Here is a 5,404-nt window from a genome sequence, read left to right on the forward strand (position 1 = left end):
TGGTTCAAATCCGGGGCCTGGTGGCTTGCTTTCTCACTTCCCCCCTCTCTCTCTGTCTCTCTCTGGTCAAATTAAAATAATAAATGGATGAATAAATAAAATTAAATAAATAATTATTAAAAAATAAAAAAAAAAAGAAAAGAAAGAAAGGCACAGAAACTGGGTCCCTAAAAAGCACTTTGTTTCCTTCACAGTTTTATGTGAGAAAAGGCAAGTAGCTAAGAGTGCTGGGGATGGAGTCACCTGACCCCGGGGTGCTGGTTAGGGTTTCCCACCAGTGTGCTGGATACAGGCACATGTCTGGAGAACGTCTGATGGCCTGGACGTAACAAGGAGTGCAGAACCTTTGGGTTTGTGATTTGCTGTGATGTCCACAGACAAGACCATCATGGATCTAAGAAGGAGGAGGTACAGCTTCTCAGAAATGATGCAGAATGTTGGTGCAAAAGAAGCCACCAGTAACAACAAGGGCAGGGCACTTCCTCAGTGGTTGCTGGTCACAGATGACTTCTGGTCTTGATTTCCCAATGAGTTGTGCCGAGATAGGGCTCTACCGGAAAGCAAACTTTGTAAAAGCAGTGACAAAGCACTTGGGGTGTCCATTGCAGAGGGGCAGTTCCTTTTTGTCCACTTACTTTGGGGAGCCCAAGTAGCTGATCCAGAAGCTGTCAGGATAGTCCTCATGATTCAGAATAGAACTTTTGGCCTAAGTACCACCAAAGATAGAGCCTTTCTGGTTGATTAGGCATCATCTTTTTCATTCACCGGTGCTTTCAAACTGCCTTTATGATTTGAATTAGTTTTTCCTCTCCCAAGGAGTATTTGACAGAGACAACGCAAATCTCAGGGTCTTCCCCATCTTCTCCCAGTTGGGTTCATGGGTGCTTTACCTTCAGGTGTCAATTTCTGCTGTGTCTGCACTCCTATCCTAAGTTCATAGCATATTTTTTGGATCCATGCTTTTGGTGTCATTCAGGCTTCTTAGGTGCTAACTCGGTACATTTTTCTTTAAAGGTATTGTAGGAATGGCTTCCAGCCCTTACCACCCAAATTTTGACAAGTTCTGAACCTTCTTCCTTAATGGAATAAGCACGACTCTGGAAGTTTTTGGATATACCATACCCCTTCCTATCCATCCAACTCTCACAGCCTCATACACAAGATCTAATCAAATCACCAGGATTTTGGAGTCAATGTCCTCAGAAGGGAGGAACTTCTGGGTGTGTGTTCTGTTCCTTGAATGACAGCTCTCTACTCTCCAGTCCTTGTTTCCATTCCATCTCACCTTTACTTTGGCTTTAATCTAGGAGTGTCAGGCTCTGTCCAGTTCCCCTGCTGATGCCCTACCCTAACCCAGGACTACAACTCTGTTGTCAGTTCTTCATCAGGGGCTGTGGTCCTCGCTCTCCAGCCTTTCCTGGGCCAGGTTGTTTCTCTGATGCCAAAGCCTTTTCCTGCATCTAGGCTTCAGTAGGCAGAGTCCTGCTCATGCACAGTCTCCTTGTGTTGACCACCTTGAACTCTGCCTACTACTCTTGGTGCTAATTGGACGTCATGCTGCTTTGTCCTACTGCCCTTCTGGAACAGCTCTTAGCTTAGTTGGGCTCTTGTCCTGGATTCTGTGCTAGCTCTCCAAATGCCTCTGCTTCAAAAGACTTTTTTTTTTTTTTTAATTTGCCGGAGAGAGAGAGGAAGAGAGCAAGTACCCACATGGAGCATGGTCACGGTCACATCACAATCCCGGCTCTATGGATTTTGGGCACTCATACACATGTGCCTGGTGTGTTTCTCAAGTTACTGGGTCCAGGACTCAAACCACACTGTCAGCCTTATGGAACCCAACTGCCTAACCACCACACCACCACCAAGCCATGGGCTTGTCTAAAAAGAGTTTTTAATATATATTGTAAAACTCCAAAAGGGAAATAAAGAATATAATATGTTTTTAAAAATTTATTTAACTTTATGGGGGAACCAGCAGTTAGCGTAATGGCTATGTTGCTGGACTCCCACGTAGTCGACCGCGGTTCGTGTCCCGGACCCGGTGGCTTAAAACTCACACCGGGCGCGTGTGCGTGCCTGCCCAAGATCCCGAGAGGAGAATGGAGGAGAAGGGATTGCGGCGTGACCATCCCCCCTGGGGGGTCATTTCTCGCTTTCTGTCTCTATGTCTCTCTCTGTCTGTCTGGCGAGCACACACGCCCTACAGTGAAAATCTCTCCAAAAAAAAAAAATTATTTAACTTTATTTATTTTTATTTGACCAGAGAGGGACAGAGAGAAAGGGAAAGTAAGAAAGCAAGCCGCCAGGTCAAGAACTTGAACTGTGGTCTACCATGTGTGGGTCCAGCACCCCCGACCACCATGCCACCTGCTGGCCCTAAGAGTATAATATGTTTTTAAACTTGTTTTACCAGGGAACTTTTTTTTTTTTTTTTTCCTGCCTGAAGGAATAAGAGGGTTTATTCAAAAACTTTATGGACATGTATACTATGAAAAAACCATGCATGGGTTTCAACATTCTTTTGCACCAAAAAAGACTTGTATTTTAATTCCATTTTTCCATGAACTTGTTTGAAGTCCCCTTCTATTTATTAAAATTTCATAGAATATGGTGTGTGGTAGGACAGTTTTTGACAGTGTGAGGCTTTATCTCAGAGGTATGGACTGCAAATGGAGTATAGTCAAGTGCTCTATAATGATGTTTCAGTCAATGACAGACTGCATTTCTGATGGTGGAGCATAGCCTATATCTTATAGCTTAGGTATGTAGTTGGCTGTGCCATCTAGATTTTTTTTTTTGAAGAGGTTTTTGCTATAGGGCATGTGTGCTCGCCAGAAAGACAGAGAGAGACAGAGAGACAGAAAGCAAGAAATCACCTCCCAGGAGGGTGGCCATACCACAATCTCCTCTCCTCCACTTTCCTCTTGGGATCTTGGGCATGCATGCACATGCACCCTGCATGAGTTTAAGCCACCGGGTCCAGGACTCAAACCGCGGTCGACTACATGGGAGTCCAACGACTTAGCCATTACACCAAATGCTGGTCCCACCATCTAGATTTAAGTACACTCCCATAAGGACAAAATCAACCAAGGACACACTTCTCAGAATGTATTCTTGTTAAGGGATGCCTGACAATAATTCCAGGTGAAGGTAATGTGACAATTTTGGTGGAAGACATGAACACTCGCTAGATAGAGGGAGTGAAAGCACTCCCCAGCGGGGCATAATCATGGTGAAATCCCTTCTCGTCCATTTTTCTACCTGCTGGGGTTTGGTCATGTACCCACACATACCTGGAGTGATTTTTAGATATGTAGAATGTTTTTATAGTTTTTAAAGATTATTGCCATAGGGTATGTGCACTCACCAGAGAGAGACAGAGAGAGGAAAGTGAGAACTCACCCCCTGGCAGGGAGAGATGGCCACACCACAGTCCCTTCTCTGTTTACTTCTCAGGATTTTGAGTACACATGTACACATACCCAGCATGATTTTCAAGCCTCCAAGTCTGGAACGCAACCACGGTCGGCCATGTGGGAGTCCAGCACCTTAACCACCATGCCACCTGCTGGCCCCAGTATATATTTTTCATATAGAAAATACATTACAGCTGTCTCTTGGTATCCCTGGAGGGACTGATTTCAGAACTCCCTACAAATATCAAAATCTATAGATGCTCAAGTTCCTTTTATCTGTGGATATGGAATCCTTGGATGCAGAAGGCTGACTGTATAGAATACAGTACTATCCATGGTTTTAGGCATCTATTGAGGGTCTTAGGATGTATTCCTGTGGATAAAGGGGGACTAATGCAAAAAAAATGTTAAAAACCACTAAAATAATAAATATACGAGGAAATAGTTTTTTATGTATAAATTATTTATTTATTTAGTAAATAAAGAACTATACAGGAAAAAACATGTGGAATAGCTAAGAAAAAGGGAATAAATACCATAACTAAATTAAAAGTAGATGACAGACTGGTTAAAAATTTTTTGGAGGGAACCAGCAGTTAGCGTAATGGCTATGTCGCTGGACTCCCACGTAGTTGACCGCGGTTTGCGTCCCAGACCCGGTAGCTTAAAACTCACGCCGGGCACATGTGTGTGCGTGTGCGTGCCCAAGATCCCGAGAGGAGAATGGAGGAGAAGGGATTGCGGCGTGACCATTCCCTCTGGGGGGTGATTTCTCGCTTTCTGTCTCTCTCTCTCTGTCTGTCTTGCGAGCACACGCTCCCTATAGCGAAAACCTCTCAAAAAAAATTTTTTTTTTGGAAGTGGGGGCTGCCAGGTGGTATAATGGTTGAGAGCACTGGACTTTCTCTGGTCAAACTGAAAAGTAATAATAATAGATGAATAAATAAATCTTTAAAAAAACTTTTTGGGGGAAGGGGATCCCAGCAGATGACATAGTGGTGACGTCACTGGACTCCCACTTAGTCAACTGTGGTTTGAGTCCTGGACCCAGTGGTTTAAACTCATGCCAGGCTCATGTGCGTGCATGCCCCAAATCCCAAGAGAACAGATTGCAATATGACCATCCCCCCTGGGGGGGGCAATTTCTTGCTTTCTGTCTCTCTGTCTCTCTGGTTAATGCACATGCCCTGTAGCAAAAATTGCTCAAAATAAATTTTTGTTTTTGGAACATAACTCTAATATGCACAAAACTCTTACAGATCAATAAGAAAAAAGCAAGTACCAAGTTAGCAGGTGGCATGAAGGTTAAGGTGCTGCATCCCACATGGCTACTGTGTGGTTCAAGTCCTGGACCTGATGGCTTGAAAATCACGCTGGGGGTGTGTGTGTGTGCATGCCCAAAATACAAGAGGAGACTGGAGGAAAAGGGATTGTGGCATGGCCATCCCCCACTGAGGGGTGATTTCTCACACCCCCACCCTCTGGCTAGTACACATGCCTGACAGCAAAAACTAAAAAACAAGAAAAGAAAAAAGCAAATACAACAAAAGGAAAATGGGCCACAATTATAGAATAATAAATACAAATAGCCCACTCTGGATGGTGCTTGCTGTTAAAATGCTGTGCTCCACAGGCTGGAAGCACATGGGAGCCCTGGGTTCCATTCTGTACATTGGATGTGGTAGTATGGTGAGATGGGAGGCTGAAGCAGGAGGATTATGACATGATGAGACTCTCTTAAAAATAAACAAGGCCAGGTTGGTCTCTGCGATCTGAAAGTTGACAACTTCTTTGCGTCCGGGAGGCTGCTCCCAGCGACGCTGCAATCGTCACCATGCCACAAAACGAATATATTGAATTACATCGTAAACGCTGTGGATACCGTTTGGATTACCATGAGAAAAAGAGAAAGAAGGAAAGTCGGGAGGCTCATGAACGTTCAAAGAAGGCAAAAAAGATGATTGGTCTGAAGGCTAAGCTCT

Source organism: Tupaia chinensis, unplaced genomic scaffold, assembly GCF_000334495.1.
Source record: "Tupaia chinensis unplaced genomic scaffold, TupChi_1.0 Scaffold000316_1, whole genome shotgun sequence".
NCBI classification, from domain to species: Eukaryota; Metazoa; Chordata; class Mammalia; order Scandentia; family Tupaiidae; genus Tupaia; species Tupaia belangeri.